Source organism: Siphateles boraxobius, unplaced genomic scaffold, assembly GCF_051911475.1.
Source record: "Siphateles boraxobius isolate OS27281-9 unplaced genomic scaffold, OSU_SipBor_1 77, whole genome shotgun sequence".
Classification (NCBI taxonomy): Eukaryota; Metazoa; Chordata; class Actinopteri; order Cypriniformes; family Leuciscidae; genus Siphateles; species Siphateles boraxobius.
Genome location: NW_027509205.1, coordinates 15,160,070 through 15,183,368, shown reverse-complemented (window position 1 = coordinate 15,183,368; position 23,299 = coordinate 15,160,070). Strand labels below are relative to the sequence as shown.

General features: G+C 39.0%; 1 protein-coding gene across 3 annotated transcripts in view; it reads right to left on the bottom strand.

The window, feature by feature from the left end:
• LOC143725616 (inactive dipeptidyl peptidase 10) overlaps nucleotides 1–23,299 on the bottom strand; it is a 70,908-nt gene that overhangs the window by 47,045 nt on the left and 564 nt on the right. The gene's annotated exons all lie outside the window — the stretch shown is intronic.

Below are 23,299 nucleotides of genomic sequence, written 5' to 3'. Positions count from 1 at the left end.
ACGGTCAGTCTAATATGGAAAGTGTGTTTGGCGAGGCCGAAATCGACCTTTTCGCCTCGAGAATCAACACCCACTGCAAATTGTTCTTCTCGAAGAACAGGGACGCGCTGGCCCATGTCTGGCCCAACCGTCCCTTTTATGCCTTCCCCCCCCCGTCTCGATGATTCCACAAGTCATCAAACGGGTCAGAGAGAGCGGGTGCCCAGTCCTTCTGGTGGCCCCTCTCTGGAAAACCAGATCGTGGTTCCCGGAACTGGTTCAGTTATCGGACACAATCCCATGGCCTGTCCCACTGAGGAAAGACCTCCTCACACAGGTGAACGGGACATTGTGGCATCCGAGACCCGATTTATGGGCCCTTCATGTTTGGCCCCTCAACGGGTACCCAAGGACCTTCCTGAGAAGGTTTTAAGCACTATATCTGAAGCCAGGGCCCCGTCGACTCGGCGCCTGTATGCTTCAAAATGGTCAGGTTTTTCCAGCTGGTGCTCGAAAAATCAGGCTGACCCAGAGTCATGTGTGATATCAGTGGTTCGCTCATTCTTACAGGAGCTGCTGGACGCGGGTTGCTCCCCGTCCACGCTCAAAGTGTATGTGGCAGCCATAGCAGCACATCATGTTCTGACGGCTGGCCAGTCACTGGGAAGAAACGACCTGGTCATAAGATTCCTGAAAGGTGCGAGGAGAATGAACCCCTCCAGGCCTCCGTCTGTGCCGCCTCTGGACCTCTCCACGGTCCTGGGGGCTCTGAAAGGTCCGCCTTTCGAACCGCTCCAATCGGTTGATCTAAAAACCCTCTCGCTGAAGACCGCTCTCCTTATGGCGTTGGCATCTATCAAGCGAGTGGGAGATCTGCAGGTGCTCTCTGTGAGCCCTGCATGTTTGGAGTTGGGTCCAGATGACTCCAGAGTCATCCTCAAGCCCAGACATGGTTACGTTCCTAAAGTGCTCTCAACTCTGTTCAGAGCACAGGTGGTGACATTATCAGCCCTCCCTCCTTCTGCAGAGGATGGAGAGGTTAATCTTCTCTGCCCTGTCTGAGCGCTGAGAATCTATCGGGAGCTTTCTGCGTCTTTTAGACAATCAGAACAGCTTTTTGTCTGCTTTGGTGGTAGATCCAAGGGGGATCCAGTCACTAAGCAAAGACTGTCTAGATGGATAGTGGATGCTATTCTATGGCTTATACCGCAGTGGGTCAAGTTTGCCCTATAGGTATCAAGGCCCATACGACCAGAGGTATGTCTCGTCATGGGCTTGGTCATCTGGCATTCCCATTAGTGATATTTGTGATGCGGCCGGCTGGTCCTCGCCTTCCACATTTATGAGTTTCTATAATAGGGAAGTGCCTTCCCTGCAGGCGAAGGTGCTTTCGGTATGATTAAGACCCGTCGGTGGCTGGTCTTGTCATATATTACTGTGCACTATCACATTCACATATATATATAAAACCCGCTGCTGGCTGGTTGTATTCATGCATAAACCCGCTGTTGCCGGTTATATTTACATATATATAAAACCCGCTTTGGCCGGTTATATGACATATATAAAACCCGCTTTTGCCGGTTATATTCCATACATATATAAAACCTGCTTTGGCCGGTTATAATTTCATATATAAACCCACTTGACTGGTTATATGTTCATATACCAATAACCCCGACAGTGTCTGGGTTCATTGGTGTAGTATGTTGGGTTATTTCTAACTGATGTGTACTATTTTAGACCTGACGGTGTCTGGTCTATTTATACATAATTATGCGGTTATGGCTTGTTCTGTATGCTCAGGGGCCTGAGTTGCAGTGGCAGCCAGTTACTCAGTGCGGCGTTTTGCATGGCGTCCCCACTGCGTATAGCTACGCAATACGAAGTGACCGTTCGAAAGGGAACTACTCGGTTACTCACGTAACCTCAGTTCCCTGAGTTAGGGAACGAGTATTGCGTAGCCAGCCGCACTATAGTAACATGGCAAGTTGTCGCTTCAGTCGTTAAACCTGCTATAATGGCGAATTCGGGGACTATTATAGACTGAGGTCACGCCCCGTTGGCGGGCTCTGACGTGTATGACGCAGAGTGATCTCATTGGTTGCACGTCAGAGGTGCCCACGCCATTGGATGTGCAGTTGCCGCAGCGCAGCCTATGAGCGAGCCAGACGCTCATGTTCTAGCTGTGCAGCTGCAAATGCGCTTTACATAAAGGCTTCAGTAAATCGAGGAAAAGGAGTTTCCCCACTGCGTATAGCTACGCAATACTCGTTCCCTAACTCAGGGAACTGAGGTTACGTGAGTAACCGAGTAGTTATCTCCAACTTTTAATTTCGATTGTATCACAGATAGGCCTATCCGTATAATGTATATAATAATCAATATATATTCTATATATACGGTATGTATGTATGACATATTTAAAAAGAAAAATCCATAATTTTTTTTGTCATGCCTTAAAATAGCTTGAATGTAACTACACCCTTGCCTCATGCAAGCGGTTCTATGAATATGCAAATTAGCCCCGCCCCTAATCACTCACACCAGCTCAGAGTTCCACTCGTTGATGATTACACATTGACGTGATTAGTTACAAGGTAATTTGTGACGTGGATCCGGATGAGGCAACCTGTTCTGAAGTGGGTTCAGGAAGACGGACGACTGTGTGGGTCTGACTTTGAACGGTTGAGGATTAAGATTCTTCTGAGCGTCGGTGTTAAGAGAAGATGGGCAAATCGAGGAAAAAAAAAGAGGAAGTTGGATCAGAAACAAAAACTAGAATACATGAATCAGAGAATGAAGGTGAAAAGGAGATGGATTGGGTACAGGTGGAAGGTGGGAGAATAAAAAGTGTTGAAAAAGCAAATAAAAAGAGGAAGAAAGATAATGAAGAGGATTCAGTAAGTACAGGTGAGGATAGCGAAAGGGAAGTAGTAGATGAAAGGATAGAGGAGATAAAAATGATTGTAAGATTTAAAGAGGGACAAGGAATAAAAGGGGTAAACCCAATTGAATTAACAAATGAATTGAGGAAACAATCAGGGGAGATTAAATGTGCAAGAGTGCTTCAGGATGGAGCATTGGTGGTGATATGTGAAAATGAGGAGCAGAGAGATAAGGTAAAGAAAATGAAGGTTGTGTGTAAACAAGTGATATCAAGTTGTAATCAAATAGGTGGAAAACCATGGTTATGTGGAGTAATTACAGGGGTACCATTGGAGGTCAATATGATAGAGTTGATGAGGAATGTTAAAGGAGGAAATGTAATTGAAGCAAAACGATTGCAGAGGAATAGGGAAGGTAATAAGGAAGAAAGTCTTTCTGTAATGTTACGTTTTGAAAGTGGTGGAATGTTACCAAGTAAAGTGATGATTGGATATGTAAGCTTTCGGGTGAGAGAATATGTGCGAGCTCCGCTGAGATGCTATAATTGTCAGAGATATGGTCATGTTGCAAGTGTATGTAGAGCTAAAAAGAGATGTGCACATTGTGGGGAAGAGCATGAGAATGGAAAATGTGGAAGAAGTGAAGCAAAATGTTGTAATTGTGGGGGGGCCCATAATGTGGCATATGGAGGGTGTGAAGTTAGAAAGAGAGCAGTAGAAATTCAGAAGGAAAGAGATGGAAATAAGTTGTCATATGCAGAAGCAGTTAAAAAAGTGGATTCAAGGAAAAAGAAAGAGAGTGAGGAGAATGAGGAGTGGAGAGATCGAAACAGAAATGAAGAAAAGGAAAGCAATAAATCGGATGACACCATGATAGTAAGTAAAAAGAGTTTTGTGTTATTCATGGCAGAGGTCATAAACTGTACAGCACAGACGGAGAGAAGAACAGAAAAGATACAGATAATAGTGAGAGCAGCAGAGAGGTTCCTGGATATCAAAGGGCTAACATGGGAAATGGTTAGAGAAGGTCTAACCTCAGAAATTCAGCCTAGTCAAGAGTCATGGGATGGACAATAGTATTGATGTTAGTAATCTTACAATGGAATGCTAGAAGTCTGGTGGCTAATGGATTGGAATTTAAGGGTTATGTAAATAAGATGGAGGTTAAGCCTGATGTGATATGTGTACAAGAATCTTGGTTGAAACCTAAACTGGATTTTGTAATTAAAGGATATGTTTCTGTGAGAAGAGATCGGGAAGAGGGAAATGGTGGTGGGTGTGTTACTTTCATAAAGTCTGAAATTCAGTGTAGAATGGTGGGGAAAGGAAGAGAAATTGAATATGTGGTGGTAGAGGTATGGAAGGATGATAAGAGTGTTGTAATAATTAATTATTATAATCCATGTAGACAAATGATATTGGAAGAGATGGTGAAGATAGAGGGGCAAAACAGAGAGAGGGTGATTTGGTGTGGGGATTTTAATGCTCATAGTAGTATATGGGGAGGAAGTGTAACTGACAGAAATGGGCAGGTGATTGAAGAATTAATGGATGAGATGAATTTGATCTGTCTAAATGATAGAGGAGGTACACGTGTAGACATGAGAACAGGTAAAGAATCGGTGTTGGATTTAACTCTTGCTAAAAGTAGGTTAGGGGGCATAATTAGCTGGAAGGTATTAAGGAAATGTAGTATAGGTAGTGATCACTTTCCCATTTTGATTGAAATGAGTATGAATAAGAGTGTAGAAAGAAATGTAAGAAGAGAAGGGAGATGGAATTATGAGAAGGCTAACTGGACTGAGTATGTGGAAATGGTGGAGGAGGGTTTAGATATAAATGAAGTAAGAAATGCAGATGACATAGATGCTATAAGTGAGAAAATTATAGGTGTCATTAAGAAGGCGGCAGAAAGTAGTATTCCTAAGAGTAAAGGAAGAAGAAAGATAAAAATGGTACCATGGTGGAATAAGGAGTGTGATGATGCTATTAGAAGGAAAAGGAGAGCATATAAGAATGTAAGAAGAATGCATAGTTACCCAGGTTTAATGGAATATAAGAGAGAACAAGCACAAGTAAAAAAGGTTGTAAGAAGGGCAAAAAGACAATATTGGAGAGACTTTTGTGATAAAATAGGGAGAAGTACACCAATAGGAGAAGTATGGAATATGATTAGAAGGATGAATGGTATAAGGAAGGAGATGGAATATCCTGTTTTAAATGAAGGGGAAGTAATAGCAATAGAAAATTGTGATAAAGCAGAAATGTTTTGTAAAACATTTATAAAAGTAAATAGTACAGAAAATCTGTCTGAAGAATTTAAGAGGGAAAGGGAGGAAACTTTAAGAGAACATCCTCATTTATTGGAAATGAGAGAGGAAAGAGATAATGTAATGGATGTCCCGTTTGGATTAACCGAACTAAAACGAGCACTGAGGAGAATGAGAGAAACTACTCCGGGTCAAGATGCAATCAGTTATAATATGCTTAGACAGTTGAGTGATGAATCATTGAGAGTAATGTTAGAGTTTTATAATAAAGTATGGGAATTGGGGGTGTTACCACAAAGTTGGAAAGAAGCACTGATACTGCCAATAAGGAAACAAGGGAAGGATCTTAGTAAGCCAGGTAACTATAGACCAATAGCTCTTACTTCTCATTTAGGGAAAGTGATGGAGAGAATGATAACGGATAGATTAGTATATTTTTTGGAAAAAGAAGGTAAATTAACACCTTATCAAAGTGGGTTTAGGGTAGGAAGAGGAACTATGGATCCGGTAATGTGTTTGGAGGCAGAAATAAAGAAAGCTCTGTCAAATAGAGAATCAGTAATTGCTGTGTTTCTCGATATTGAAAAAGCTTACGATATGTTGTGGAGGGAGGGTCTTATGATTAAGTTGGAGGAGATGGGGGTAGGGGGGGAAATGTTCAATTGGATTAATGACTTCCTTAAGGAAAGAGTAATAAGAGTGAGGGTGGGAGATTCTATATCATCTCAAGGAATTGTAGAAAATGGCACTCCTCAGGGAAGTGTAATAAGTCCAGTCCTTTTTATAATAATGATAGATGATATATTTAGTAAGGTGGATAGGAGTGTTGGTAGATCATTGTTTGCAGATGATGGGGCTTTGTGGTTCAGAGGAAGAAATAAAAAGTTTATTATGGGGAAAATGCAGAAGGCGGTGGATGAGGTGGTAAAATGGTCATATAAGTGGGGATTTAAGTTATCTGTGGAGAAGTCACAAAGTATTATATTTTCCAACAAGAAAGTAGAAAATGAGTGTAGGTTAAAGATATACAACAATGAAATGGCACGAGTGGCATCAGTTAGATTCTTGGGATTATGGCTGGATACTAGACTTACGTGGAAAGAGCATATTCATAAGATAGTAAATAAGTGCAAAAGAGTTATAAATGTAATGAAATGTATGGCAGGACAAGAGTGGGGAGCAGATAGAGGGGCGCTTCAAACAGTATATGTAGCAATGATACGATCTGTGCTAGATTATGGAAGTGTGGCATATGGGTTGGCGGCAAAGTCACAGTTAGTGAAGTTAGACAGAATTCAAGCACAGGCATTGAGAATTTGCTGTGGAGCATGTCCAACTACACCTATAGCAGCAATGCAAGTGGAGGTAAATGAAATGCCGCTTAATATCAGAAGGCAACAGTTAATGGCTGTTTATTGGACAAATCTAAATAGTCAGGATGAGAGGCATCCAACAAGGAAAATATTAGGAATATGTTGGGAACAAGGGATGAATAGATACAAGAGTTTTGGATGGGTGGTAGAAGAAGATATTAAAGAGATGGGGATAGACAATTATAGAAGTGTGCCAAGAGTAATGTATCCGCATACCCCTCTATGGATTCTTCCTCAACCAGGAGTAGATTTAACATTACTGAAGATAAGACAGAGTGAAGGAAATAAGGAGATGGAAGTAATGAGAGCAAATGAGTATTTAAGAATTAGGTATGGAGATCATATACAGATATACACGGATGCTTCCAAAAAAGGAGAAAGAATAGGAGTGGCAGTATATGTACAAAAGTTACTTGTGAGGAAAAAAGCTAGAATTAGTGATCAGTTATCAGTATATACTGGTGAGCTGATGGCTATTTTGTTAGCAGTGCAATTAGTTAAAGAAAGGAGAATTAATAATGCGATCATATGTTCAGATTCATATTCAGCAATAGTCAGTATTGATAATCAAAAATCAGAATCAAGACCAGATTTAATGATGGAAATCCTGCAAAATCTCTTTGAGTTGAAGCAAAGTAAAATACAAGTACAATTTATGTGGGTGCCAGCCCATGTGGGACTTAAAGGAAATGAAGAAGCAGATAAATTGGCTAAACAAGCAGTAGATGAGGAAATGGTAGAAATTGAGATACCACATAGTATAAAAGAAATAAAATCAGTAATAAAAGAGAAAGTGATTAAAAAGTGGCAACAATATTGGGATAATGAGAGTAAAGGGAGACATTTATATGCAATACAAAAGAAAGTGGGAGAAGGGAGGAAAAAAGGGAGAAATAGAAGGGAGGAAAGTATAATTACAAGACTAAGAGTGGGACATACAGGTTTGAATAAAACATTACATTTAATATCTAAGCATCCAACAGGATTATGTGATAAATGCGGACAGAGTGAATCTGTGGAACATGTGATTGTTAATTGTAAGGGTTATGAAGAAGAAAGAGAAGTGCTAAGAGAAGAAGTATGGAAAAATGAAGGGAAAGAGTTAACATTAAAGAATATATTAGACTCAAATGTAGGAAATAGTACAGTCAATGTGTTGTTTCAGTTTCTGAACAATACAGGTTTAATGAAAAGAGTGTAGGATTAATAAGTATAGGCTTGTAGAGAGATGTGTATGAAGTAAAGTGTGGGACAAGGAAAAAGTTAATCCGAAGGTTAAGTAAGGTTTGGTGAGAAGTGGGAGTTAAAGGGAGGTGGGGTGGAAACTGGAGGAGCTGAACACGCAGCGTCAGTGGGTTAAAATATATATATATATATAAAAATTTTTTTTTTCTTTTTTCTTTTTTTTTTCTTTCTCTCTCTCCTCCTCTCTTTAGGGGTGGGGAGGGGTAGAAATGTTAAGAAAATAGGAGGTGTTTCTGATCCAAGCTACCTGATGATGGCAGTAATGCACTGTAAAGTGCGGTTGCCAATAAAACAAAAAAGAAGAAGAAGAAGAAGAAGAATTTGTGACGTCAGAAACACCAGAGATTTCAAACTGCGTTTTTGAGACTGTTGCCTTGCACAAATATCCACACTTGCAGTCTTTGCACTTGACCACTTGTCTACTTGCATGACGTATTTCCTCTATTTGGCGCAAGTGTTCAAGTAGGGGTAAAGACTGCAAGTGTGTGTAAAACCTTTGATTACTTGATCGGACAGAGGTGTGTTTACAGAGCTTTTATTATATTTTCAATACTTCGCATTTTAAAATAAACTTCTACATATCTGTTCAGTGGTCACTATGTAACTAACAGAAGACACAAATTTAAAATTGTGTTGCTTCTAATTAAGTGATTAAAACAGTTGCAAATTGTGGCGAAGGACAAGGCCGAGGGACGTGAGAGAACGGCGCGAGGCCGGTGGCTTGAGTGTTAATGAGCGACACCTGTGAGATGCACCGGTCTCGCATCTCTCACGGAGGAGCGGAAGCATATAGGAGGAGCGACGACGTTGATGATCCAGAGAGGAACAGGTCTGTGTTTTGTTTGTGTTTGATTTTTATTTAACAGTCGTCCGCGAGGGGCTGTTGGCAGTTCTTTTTGGTTTGTTTGTTTTATTTTAAATAAAGTCTTTAAATGTTCGCCAGGTTCTGCCTCCTTCTTCCCTGAACTTTGCTACACAAATGTTGTACAAAATAGGCCAACACATACCATGATCATCTTTGCACCAAAAAAATGTGCAACAAATTATATGTATCTAATTAATTTAAATTAAAGTGGAATGTTTTCCTCGACATCTCACGATTTCGGGGCACATGAGTTCCCGAACATAATGCATGATGGGATACGCTTAGCCTCGAATACCGCTTGGGATAGTGTGGGTTTAGTGTGCATTAAGGGCACTGCACTTTGGCATTTTTAAGACATGGGACAGTCTTGCGCACTTACTTCCTGTTGCGTGCAAGTGCTCTTAAGTGGCCAAGACCGCAAGTGTGGGTATTTGGACAAGGCGTGACTTTGGTTCACTGCAGTTTTAAGGAGAAAATTACACAATGGTGTTGACTTATGAATTTGCACATGGTTTGTCTTAGTTGTAAATGTTAGTAAATCTGGCCCTATATCTTTCATTCTATTTAAATGTATACATTTTAATCTATATATTTTAATCAGGACCGTTTTTGAAGAGTGCGCATGTGCTTAAAATGCGAAAGGGAACTCCAGAATATGATGTATGAGGGAACCCTCGATGAATCAAACATCAAATAATGCAAAATGGCATGGAAAACAAAAACAGTGGAGTAGTCATTAGGTGACATGTTCGTTACAGCAGCATCTCGGAGATCTCGAATAGATTGATTAACAGAAGTTTTTACTCCTCCATGTGTGAGCGATGTCATATTGTTGAAACAATGTGGTTCAAATGACAGAGGTGTGACCAAGTTACTAGTTTTTCAAAACAGTCGTGACTAGTTGGTTACTTTCAAGAACGATGCATCGTATATGGGAGTTAATCAACGAGTTACTGGTTTATTGCAAACGCACCTCAGATCAAGAGATTTAACGATTCTGATAGCCGTTGTGAAAAGAGAGGTGACTAATAGAGCCATGGAGTAAAAGTGAAAGCAGCTGGCCTGCAAAAACCTTGGCACGGTAGTCAAAGTGACACATTTTCAGCCGGGGAGAGTCCCAAGTAGACAGATTTCTCATTGTATTCCACTCAAGCGCTCAGTTCACAGAGCAGCGCCTCTACAAAGCTGTCAGTCACATATATTGTGCCACTCCTGCAATGCAGAAAGCAAGGCTCCGCGTGGGCGAAAAATCTAATTAACGATGCTCCTGTGCTAAACATCATAAATGTACATCACATTGGAAAGATCTACCTAACCTCACAGCAAGTAGAGGAGATTGATACAAAGGAAAGTGAGGGGAACTCCAGCGGGAAATAATTAATATGAGAGCGGGGATCTAATGTGAGTGTTCTGAGAGACATACAAAAACTTGTGCCGAACCATGAACTGTGATCCTTTAGGATTACATGTGGGCCAATATGGGTTTGTTAATGGGGGATGTTGATATAAGCCCTATTCGCACGGGATAAGTATTACCTGGTGACCTCTAGTCATTTGTAATAATTGCGGAGTTTGTCTGAGATCTTTATCCCGTGCAAATCGGCCATGTCTGTAATTTGTAAAGTAAAAATTAATCCGCAAATTACCTACTATATTTCGCCGAACACCGAGGTCCTGTGATAATATTAGTCCGGTGCGAATCGGCATCTCTGTGATTTGGCCGGATAGTACATCATTTTTTCAAGGTTTTTGTTTCATGTGCGCCTTTTTATCCATCTTTCGGGAAGAATGGAGGCTGGTTTGGAGTGTTTTGATAGTATTTTGGGTGCTGGGTCATATCGCTGTACACAACTACACAATTTGCAGAAAGTGAAAGCGGAAAATCATCAGAAGAGCAAAAACAAAATGAATGATTGGATGGAGATGAATGACATGTATAGAAGCATGCAGTAAGGAACTTTATTCTGTTTATGTCATTATATATCATACAGCTAGACCTATAGCGAAAAGAAATTTCCAAGCAATAGCCTATTGACGTCATATCCGGGAGATAAGTCGGTAAATTTGAGTAAAATCACAGGCTTCGGTTATCCCGTGCGAATGCGCCACATGAAATTCAGATGTGGCTGGGTAATTTTTAAATCACACGAGGTCCCCAGATAGTACTAATCCCGTGCTAATAGGGCTATAGAGACCAAAGTGGCTGGCTACCAACACAATTCTGCTATAGCTATACATAACATAATTTAATAACAGCAAATGAGATGTACACCAAATTTCTTAAATAAAATGAATGCTTATTTTACTTACTATATACTCAATTTAAAGAAAACACCTTTTAGTATCCATTATAATTCCTTGATAAAGCTATAGCATTCCCAGTCTCAATAGCAGTAGGTCCACTGGAACATGTCCTCTGGAATTATGCAGTTTTAATACTGAAATTGATAATGGGAAAAATGGTGTCCTGACTGCAACAAATTTAATATTTTTTAAATCCCTAAAACGCTTGCGTTTCATTTGTTGCTTTCATAAATGTCCGTAACCAGGTATTAGAAACGGATATGTTACACATGCAGTGGCAGGGAAGAGGAGAGGCGAGGATCTAAGTTCAGCTGTTTGTATTAAGAAAACACAATAAAAATCATGTATGCAGATGCAAAAAATCCAAACAGAAGAAGCAGAAAGAAACTGAAAGAAACATTCATCACAACAAGCCAGAAGATAATCCAAGCAAAACACAAATCCAAACAGAAATGCAATAGTCTTACCAGGGGAATGTAAAGACACATAAGTATAAATATAAGAGAAACACAGAACATCAGGAGCAGAACTTGAAACACAGGGCAATGAATAACAAAAATGAGTACATCAACAAAAAGGCAATCACTGGACAAGACAATCAACACAGGAAACACTGGGGTAGCCCTCATGGTGTGTTGGAGGAGTGAGGTGCTGCAACATCTAACTACTGAAGTGCCTCAGGTCTCAGTGCTTGGACCACTTCTCTTCTCTATCTACATGACATAGTATCTGTCATTCAGAAACATGGCTTTTCCTATCACTGCTATGCTGATGACACACACAACTCTACCTCTCATTCCAACCAGATGATCCAACTGTAGCTTCTCGCACCTCAGCCTGTCTGACAAACAACGGATGAAGGACCATCACCTACAACTCATCCTTGAAAAGACATCCTTGATGCATCTGATCTCGTCCAAACCAACACTTCGTCACAACTTCTCCATTCAGCTAGGTTCGTCATCCTTAATCCTTTTAGGACAGCAGCCAAGAACCTCAGAGTTGAGATTGACGATCAGCTAAACTTCACAGACCGCATTGCTAGAACGGCCCTGTCCTCCAGATTTGCCTTATAAAACATTAGGAAGATCAGGCCCTTCCTATTAAGAGCGCGCTACACAACTCCTTGTCCAAGCTCTTGTTCAATCCAGACTGGACTAATGCTCTTGGGGACATTTATGGTCAAACCTCTGCAACTGATCTAGAATGCAGCAGTGATAGTGGTCTTTAACGAGCCGAAGAGAGTGCATATCACACCTCTCTTCATCAATTTGCAGTGGTTGCCAATAGCACCTCGCATCATATTCAAGGCACTGGTGTTTGCCTAAAGAATGACCACTGGCTCTGCACCCCCATACCGTAACTCACTATTTCAGACTTATGTGCCTTCCAGAAGCTTGCATTCTGCAAGTGAACAGCACCGTGTGGTGCCATCCCAAAGTCAAAATCCCTTTCACTGACTTTTACTTGGGACTGTTCCCAGCTGATGGAATGACCTGCCTAACTCAACCTGAGCAGCAGAAACGGCTAAAGATGCTTCTATTTCATAACACCTGACCTGTTAATACTAACACTTCATATTCTATTATATATCTATTCTAATAATATTTATTTTATTAAAAAAACCTTGGTATGTGTACTGTGCTACACAAAACTTGTACTTGTCACAGCAATACACCTTACTGATGTCTGAGTGGCTCAATTTACTGATGGTTGCCATTCTGTAAAACATTAAATGAAGTAACAGAACAATTTTTTGCTACCTAGGGATTCTGCACGCATCTGTGGGGGCCGAGTAATTTATAAATTAGACTCATGGGAACTTCTGAACTGCATTGTTTGGCCATGATGAAAAATCCCGGTTGTATTTAATTTCACAGTACATGCACTAACTGCACTTACGTGTACTTGCCTAAGAAAGTACTGGGTAATATAAGGTAACTACATGGTTTAAGGTTAAGGTAAGTTCTACCAGAAAGACTCAGGAGGCAAAATAACGTAACAAGTATGCATTTATTAACAGCCCAGTAAGCAAGAATTATGAAAGTTCTTTGGCGTAGGCCCCATCTGTAGCTCGCAATCCGAGGGTACAGAATCTGCATTTCCTGCCTGGAGACGAAGGCAGGGGCGCAGCTGACCACCTGGGAGGAGGGGAAGGGATCATCCTGGTGGTGGTGGGGAGGATGGAGGTGAATGTAGGCATCAGCATCTGCAAACTCAGACATGTGTAAGTACCGATCTTTTATACTACAAGTATTAGAACACAATTGGGTAGATGAGAAGGTACTAACTGACATAACAATTGAGTCTTACCGGCAGAACTTACGCTAAATCTTTCATTTCAGGGTTAGTACCCTATTACCCAGTTATTGCAATTACTATAAAAAGTATAGCCTATAGTATGTACATGGGGAACAGGACTGTAAAATAAAGTTCTACCAAAATCACTTTGAGCCAAATCACAGAGCTTTGCATAATACTGGAACATACGGTGGAGTCCTGTTAAGCTAATTTTAAGGCAGTCTTTCAAACCCCTGAGGGCAAACAAACGATCTTCAATCCAGTAATATCAGCTACGGCTGGTAAATAGATGCATATGAAATGAATATTGACTAATTCATTATACTGAACTGAAGGCACACGATGTCTAATTGTGATGACTGATGCTGACTAAATAGATGGAGCCATTACTGATTTCCATAAAATGAGCCTCTAAATTGTTATTTTGTTAATGTGTTAGCTATTGATAAATGAGGAGCATTAAATTGCTAAAGGTGTTTAAAAATTGACAGACACATTAATGCAGTCATTCTGAATGATAGCAAGCATTGAACAAAAATGGTTTGTTTTGGTGTTCAAGACTGTTTCAATTAAAACACCTCCAGGGGTGAACAATAAAAAGTCCATCCACATTACTGATGCAACTTTTTCTTTTCTTTTTTTCAGAAGTTTTTTTCAAGCAACCCACATCAAAACAATTTAATCAACTACAGCTCTGCACTGATTTCTGGCAGGAAATAATTGCTGTTGTTTTGCCAATCATCACACACACTGAATTCAAAAACCACCTTCCCAGAAGGTAAGGAAGATAGGATGGATGGATGTATGGATTGATTATGTAACCTCTGTATTTACATTTGCACGAGAATCGATCAGTGAGGTGTGTACGAGAAAACTAGATATTCATAAAAGCCAGTGAGCATGTGAACGTTTTCAGTTCCACAATTAAGCAGACGTTTCTCTGATTTTTCCCATTTGCAAGCAGCTTTCATGTCATGTTCACACAGCAGCAGAATACGAAATCACACTCGTAAATTTTCAGGATTCACAAATGCATTCTCGGAAAGCCCTTGCTGTGTAAACTGGACAACTATAGTTGTATATCATACAGTATGAGAGAGCTGTTCTGGTTTCGGTAACGTATAACAGCAGAGATTTGAGCTGTGTGTCATCTAAAGGTTTTAGATCTAGTCACTGTTCTCCACCAGAGCTGCCCTCATCAGTTTTGTGTTCTTTCTGCATTCACACTGTACATCGAGATAAATTGACATAATTCAATTAATTTCAATGGAGGGCAGGCAATTTCCTGCGACACAAGCGACAGTTGACTACAGATGTTGAACTTTATGCATATTATTAGCGACTTTTAAGAACGACAACCAATAGGATGGATGTCAAGCTCCACCCATTGGCTCAGCAGTTAACAGCCACTCTATATTCTTATAATTTAGGATACGTCTCTGTGTACTGTGGTACTCGCACTGCTGACTAACGGTGCATTCACACGGGATGTCAGCGTTAATGCTTCACATTTACATTGAATGGGTGACTTCATCATGCGTTACCCGAATTGAATTGTGGGTTCCCTTGTGTTACATCCATAGACTGTAAAAGGTCACGTCACTGCCGTTTCTTGTGGCAAAAGTTGAAAAATGTTCAACTATTAAGCGCAAGTGCAGCCGTCAGCCAATCAGATCGCCTTTATGCAAATTCCAGCGTGTTGCAGTCCAAGCTGGAAGCAATGTGATTGGCTGTTGAAACTATGAAGGTCAAATCAGCACCAAGCTCCAGACACATCCTCCGTCAAGCATCGACGCCCTGTGTGAATGCAGTGTAAATGGTTTCGTGAAGCCAGAGACCACCACTTGCGTTTTCGCTGCAGATAAATAGTCGCAATGGCAAAGAGCAATTTGCCGTTTCTTGTTAATCTTTCTTTAATATTAAGCATTGTATGTACTGATTCCATTTATATTTAGCCTAGTGTTTTCCCTCCAAAATGTTTGCTTTTAGAGGCATGAAAACTGGTGAAAATAAATAAATACACGACACTAGTGGTCAGTGTCTTGTTGTGATAGCACCAAAGAGCCACAGAGTTTACACTGCTCTGGAGAATCAACTATAGTTGCCTGTGCACATTAACTGATTTAAAAGGTGATTTAACAGAAAAATAACACTTTTAACAGCATTCAAGATTAAACTGAATCATTCCGACATAGTGTATACTAACCAACAAAACAGATCAGCTGTAAATTCATAATGACCTGCTCTTAATGTGAGTTCAACACATTGGTGCCAAACATATGGTGAACTCCATATGCTCTGCTTCCGTGACATTATCCAAACTGCAAGCACTATTCCAGGACAGCCTACATACTGTAACCCCCTGTGTGCAACTTCGTGACACCAGCAAATGTAGCATAACATGATTTCTCCTCTAAATTTCATCATTTGAATATCGAATTCTTTCACTTTTTCATAGTTTTAATGCCTGTTGTTGATATCGAGTTACAGCATGTTGCTGTATTGCTCCTGCAGAAGCTGTCACTGGCCGGATGGGAAGGATATCATAACACGAGGAGGTGGAGAGAAGGCACATGCAGACCTTTTATTATCCATCCACAGTGTAGCTCTGAATTCAGAGTCATGACAGTGTTGGTGGTGCCTCCTCTGTGTGCTCCCTTAGCCGTCAGAAAGTCTTACCACCCTCCTTCACTTTTCAAACAGCCCACAGGTCCTCAGCTTCACAAAGGACACCGTGGATGGAGCGCGACAGCCCCCGCAAAACTGTCTCCCTCATTCTAGCTACAGACAGGAAAACAACTCAGAGATGGTTTTCATGCCACTGAGTGAATCATATAAATGTAAGCAAGGATGACAGATTTATGTGATATGAACTCCCTGAAAAAGTTTGTATTACAGTGTCAAGTTTACACATCATTAATGAAATACATCAAAAATATTGTAGAAATAATAATTCGCTACATTTATATAGCGCTTTTCTGGGTACTCAAAGCACTTTACATAAAAGGGGGGAATCTCTACAACCACGACCAATGTGCAGCATCCACCTGGATGATGTGACGGCAGCCATATTGCGCCAAAACACCCACGACACACCAGCTTATTGGTGGAGAGGAGACGAATGGGATGCAGCCGATCAGTCTATATAGGGATGATTAGGAGGCCATGATGGACAGAGGCCAATGGGAAAATTTGGCCAGGATGCCGGGGTTAAACCCCTGGGATTCTCTTTTCAACATACTATGTTTGGGACACACTTATTTTAATCTCACATACTGTTTAGGATGGATAGTACGGACATTGAGACGCAGGGTATGTAATCATATATTTATGAGGACATAATGTGGGGCTGGCTTGATTTTATACACAAGAAATTGATTGGATGGTAAAAATTCATGTTACCTAGCAGATGAGCAAATGTTGCTAAAATAATAACTAAACATTATCTATGTAACGCTGAAAAAGGAGAAAGTATTTTAACATTGAAAGAAAATGACACACTTCACCATTAAGTAACTTAAATTTAACTCAGTACTTGCTTATATGATTACATTTTCAGCACTATAATGTAAAGTGTGACCCAATACTCATTAGACAATTAAATGATTTAGAGAAGTCATCACAGAATACAAGTGAGTGTTGTACTAGTAGCTACTCTGTGACAGGGCTCTACATTATGCCTTTACTGTGGTAATGAGGGGAAGCTAATTCCCACAATTCATTTTGAAAGATTTCACTGCATGCAAATTGTCTGACTAATCACTGCAATTTAAGCACCAACCTCAGAATACAAATATAAATGGGCATGAGATGTTTTCTAATATAGTCACATTTGTTGATGGACTTAGGAGGGTTTTTCTCATTCCCTGTATTGTCTTTTTTCACTTCATAATTTTTACCACTTTCCCTTCCCCTTTTTTCCTTAGTCTCTACCTTTTTTATCTTCTTAGTGCACAATAGATGCTCAGGTCCATATTTATAAAGCCACAGTGGCACAAGTGCAGATTGTGAGCAACACTGATTGGGCTGTAATGTGTAATGTGACCCAAAGGGTCTTCGTCAGGCCTGACAGCTTGAAGTAAGTAAGAAGTTTTAAGTTTTAGCAACATGTCGCGTTGATCAATACGGCATTTCAAGTAAAATTTGTATTGGCTAGTCAGTAGATGTAGGTCGTAGCACCAAACACACTGTGAAATGATTTTGCTAAATTTCGGACACTGTCAGATTGTCACAGACTGGATTTTGATATACTCCTCCAAGTGGATTCATGCGATTGTCACCATGAAGCCGAAACAAAGATGATGCTAAAATACGAGCGGATTTGTGATATCTCGAATGGTTTGGCTGTGGTGAGGCAACAAATTTATGGCAAAAAGGAAAACAGGAAGTGTGTTATAACTTCTGCATACTTACATAAAGATTGACAACTGTATGTTCTTTTAAGCAGGCTGATCACAAAGTTATAGCACCACCAACTGGCGGCAGGAAATTTGTCATTTTCAAAATGCAATGAAATCGGCCACTTATTTTTACCCGATTTACTTCAAACATCATCAGAATAATGCCAAGACCGGCGGAGTAGAGAGGCCAACGGACCAGGGCAATTTCGATGGCCTAGAAGCCTGAGGCTGACGGAGGTGACGACGGGGAATCTGCTGACCGGAGCGAAGCTGGAGCGAGCCAGGATGGTGGGGAAGTCGGAGAAAGGTAGGAGCCTGATGACACCATAGGGGTGGAGGGTGTGGTCACCGCCGGAACCCCGGAAGTCCGTGGCGGAAGCTGAACGACGACCACTGGAGGCACTGGAGGCATCACTGCTTGCAGCTTTATTTGACAGATTTGGTTTTCTAAACTATTTGATTTGTTTTGAAATGTAGATCATAGTAATCATATACATTTAGTGGTAACTTCTAGGAAAACTATTTGAATATGCTTTTGAGTAATTACTTTTTAAATAACGTATTCAATAACAAATAACAACATATTCATTCTCAAGTAAAATGTGTAGCTTAACAATTAGAGATAGCCTAGAAAATGAAAATGGCAATACCTTAGCTTAAACAATAATACAACTAATAATATTTTTTATTTTATGTCGGAAAACAGAAATAAAAATGTTATCATTATAATTGTTATTATTAATAACATAATAATACATAATAAATATTTATGATTTAAATATAATAATAAATAAAGAATAAAATAATAATATATCATTCAAATAATAATATAAAAGTATATACTATTGTTAATATAATAACAATATTATTATTTTTAAAAAACTATAAAAATGAACAAATCGGTTCTGTATTGTTAAATAATCTGTAGCAGACAGAACGAACGAACAAATGAACGAACGAACAATTGATAGATCAATAGATAGATATTGGGCAATAGATTGTCTCATGAACATTAACAGAGTATGTGTATTAAAAGAGAAAGCTCAAAATGACGTCAGCAACATAGATGTTTTGGGGATCAATCATTTACAGCTGTCGGGCAATACTGTCTAAGAAATATGACTTGCATTTAATTGGCATCTGGTTAATGAGATGACACTAAGGTTTAGATATTAGACATAGAACGCTTTATTAATGATCTTTCAAACAAACAGAAAGCCCACTCAATCATGATCAGTCGGGGTAACTGTCAGGATGTGTTCAGAGTATCTGCCTAAAGCGGATAGCACAAAGTCAGCGCAAATCATGGTTTTCCTGTGGCGGTAATGAGATGCATTGGTTCTACTGAGGTTTAGGATATGAAATATTACCATCAGAAAGCAAATCTGCATTCTGAATAAATGACATCTAACTGGAGGTGTTTGCAGTCATATACTTTCACAGATATACGCTACCTATGAGGAAACTTGTCTATATCAATTTTCTGAAGACTGCTGAAGCCTCCTTAATAGTGGGACCAGAAAAAGAGCAAGGACCAAATTATGGCAGCATTTGAAAATGCAAAGAGCGGTTGCACTAATCTCCAGCCAACTCTGGCTGTTTGATCCAAAACCTCCTGAATAGTGAACGCCTGCTGAAATGCTTGAAAGGTTGTTAGGTTGTTATGCAGTTAAAATCAATGCTACAAAAGTACTGTTACATAATTAATAAGCTTCCTGCTCAGAATCATTCACGTTAACATTTCAAGCAGGTGAGAAAGTCGTCACTGTCTCATGGGACCTTCCTCCTGTCAATGATATAAGAGGAAAAGAGATAGAATTCTAAATATCATTTCCTCATGTATCTTAAAATGGATTATAGGATTTTTTGATGGATAACACTTTCCAAATGGATCAATGGATTTTGCTATACATAATATTTTAATACGTATTATTTGATTGACTAGATTTAGTGTTATTTTAGTTTCATTAAGATACTATTATATAGTTTTTCATTAATATTTTGAATTATAGATTGTATTTTTTAATTTTTGTTAAAGGTTTAGTCATTTAGTTGTATGTTTTTGACATTTGTATTAGTTTTTTTTATATATATATGTACTATATTTTAAGCTATATAGCCTACAGAATAATACTATATCGTGTTTATTAATTTTAGTTTTAATTTTAGTTTTAGTGCATTAAGTTAAATGAAATGACAATACAAAATTTTGCCTTGGTTCTTGTATATTTTATTTCATAAATATTTGGGACAAAACACAACTTATTTCCAAGCTATATTGCAAAATGTAGCCTGGAATATTCGTTCCAGTGCACTGGATGAGACAGATCTTTTCTTGCTTAGGTCAGCAAGCACAGGTTGATCTGACATAAGGGGAGAGTCATCTCAAACCTTCCTGTCATATCGATAGAATCATTTCCTGTCACTCATCATTTAGATGACAAACCATCATTTTAAAGGTGTACTCAAGGTCATTTTGAACTTGACCTATTCAATAACCTGAATAGCACTTTTATAAATATGTTTGAAATCATATCACTGACCTTCTACAATCTTTGTTTGTCTTTTGTTGTTTGATTAACATTAATGACACAGACAGCAGCAGGTTTTGGATTGCTGTCACTTTAGGAGCTGCATGGATCCAATATAATGTTACAATACTCACGCATTTTCTTTTTTAACTGTTTACGTTCACTGAATAATAACCAAGACAAGCATTTTGTGTGTATATTTGGCCATAAAATGCGGAAGAGAACTGAATTCAGGAATGCTCAATGTTCGAGAGGTGCGTGCAAGTACCGAATTGAGATCTTTTCCGCGGCACTTAACTCTTTTGACCATGTTTGGGGCAAATATGGACAAACCCAACCGTTGGGTTTAAAAAATGTATTTCAAAATTGGAACCAACGGTTGGGTTCTTCCATATTCGATCCAAACAGGGTTGAAACAGCATTTTTTAGTGTGTACATTTGCAATATTTTATTAATTTTGATACACTGTGCAGCCCTAATTGCACATTGAATTTCATCAGTGCCGTAGTTATTTGAAAACCAAATTACAGTAATGGTGCAGAATATTAGTTTTCAGATGTGAAGGGGGAAATACAATACAAAAGAAACTAATTACTCTGGGTTTTTCTTATCGGCTGGAAACAGAGCAGTATGCACAGTCCCACTCACTCTAGATCCATGGTAATGAAATTTATTATGGAGACATAATAGATTAATATAGAAACTACACATTGCATGTTATATGACATCTCTTATGTTGCATTTGGCACAAAAGTATTGACAGCCTTTGTGCACCTAGACTTAACTGTTGTTGTTTTTACCCCTTTTTATTCTCAAACACAAATGCAGAAACAACCAAAACATTTTGTCACAGTGACACTTCTGACTTGTCAGCAGTTCTCTGGCCATTTTCCGCCAATCTTTCTACACACGCAGGTTGCTCTTAATGGTCAAGGCACCAGGCAGAAGATATGCAAATGAGGTGGAGACTATAAAGGGAGGGAGTGATTTGATTATGTTTCAGTTAAAGATGCATCATATATCTCATCTGCGACCATCGATGAGAAACACTGCTCCTTCACTCTCTCGTACACAAACATTTTAGAAATAAGCGCCATTGGCAAGATAACAAAGGTGATCATCTTTATCAGTAAAGCATGAATTACTATGCAAACACTGACTAGGCAAGGAGATACAAATCTGTATTTGAAAGGGCTGTGAAAATAATATTTATATGGGTGAAACCTGTCAAGAACATTTCCAAGTCATATTTCACCCCAAAGTCAAAGGAAAACGAAGAAAATTAAACCTGTTTAGGACCTTTTGCATTGACATTTCACAACAATTAAAGTCACAATGAAACGATAGTTGTGTTAGTCTTTTCTTGTGACATATATTCGAATGAAACAGCTTTTCGAACAAGAAAAAATTTAGGGTGGGACTAGATTTTTTGTCTATCGAGAATGAATATGATCGTTGTGGTTTGCTATTTCTGGGATCTCATGTGAGTGACAGGTATTTTTATATCTTGAATGTACATTCAAGAACAGTTTGTTATGTTATCGGATGTTGAAAATGGGTATGACAGATGTCAATATTTGTCATATACTAACTGATTTACAGTGATATTTTGTGCTTAATTTTGCTTAACAATTCAAAACAACCCATACAGTAATAAAGAGGTCATCTCTGTTTTGATGTTTTCTCAGTCACATGACAACAACATGGAGTTTTACATGTTGCAAACACTTTGATATGGCAGACTAAGTTTTTTAAAGCTGCATTCCGTAACTTTTTGGGTTAAAAATTATCCAAATTAATTTTTTGAGCAAGTACATAACCAACCAGTGTTCAAAACTATCTGCTTGCCTCAGCTCGATTCAAGACTGTAAGCTTGTATTTATGTTTTTAATTCCAGTGGTAGACCTACTGGTGGATTTCCGTGGGAAATGAGAGGAAAAAAGAGCATGTCTTTGCGTCATTACATCACATCTGTATACATAAAGAAGTGTCCCGGCTCGGCTAGTAGGCTATATTGCGTATGAGGATGTTGGAGGTGGAGATTTAGCTTTTTCTCACATCACTTCATATAATTAAAACTTATCAATTTGATGGCAGATTCAGAAAGATTCAAACGACAATCACCAGTGACAACTGGAGATTCACCCATTGTAAAATGCAAAAGACTTTGGAAAAAAAGAGACTGCAACCGGAACAATGCGAAAACAAGGATAATATCGGAAGAGCATTAAATGTAGTCACGCAATGCTGATGTTATTAACATTAACAATTTGAGAACAAAGTATAATTTGCACGGTTTGACGTGATATAAGCGATTGTTACAGGATTTATTTACTGCAATGTTTGTTTCCCCTTAGTTAGTCAGAACAAAAGTGGATTTACTTATTCAGATGACATTTTTTCCGGTGAAAATTATTATGTTGGTCATACTTCCAAAAAGTAGAATCTGTGATTCCGAATGACAGCATCCAGACCGCGCTGTGACTGGCGGCCACACATTCTCCTCAAAACAATGGATTCTTCCGCGCTGTGCCATGCCGAGGAACACCCACGAAAAGTTTCCGCGAATATCTGATTTCGAACAGAGATGACGACACAGAGGAAAAACTACGGACTGCAGCTTTAAATATTTAATAAAAAAGATAGGACTATTTTTAAAAATATATATATATATATATTACAATAAATGTGCTTCACTGCTTTAGTTTAATATATATATTAAACTTAAGCAGACTACCATTGCCTTACTTTTTTAGCTGTTATAATGTTACTTGAAACTGCAGCCATATAGCATTTTTTTTTTAAACTTTAATCCTTAATATTAAAATGAATTTTTTAAGGTTTTTGTTATTTTTAAAATGACAAATTAGTAATTTTTGTATGCACATAATAGAAATGTTCGTCATTGAACCATATGCAGACATTTGTGTAAGCTATGATTGATAACTTATCTCATTTCAGTTTCTTGGAGAAGATCGCGGCGCTGAGGTAAACGTCCAGCAGCTCTTGTCATCTTCACAGCGAATTTACACCAGTTCAAGTCAGCTATCTGATTCGTTTGCGCTACTAAACAACACACATTCGACATTTCGAACTCGGATATTAAAATCTTAACGTAGAAGTAGAAACGGCAGCCTGATATT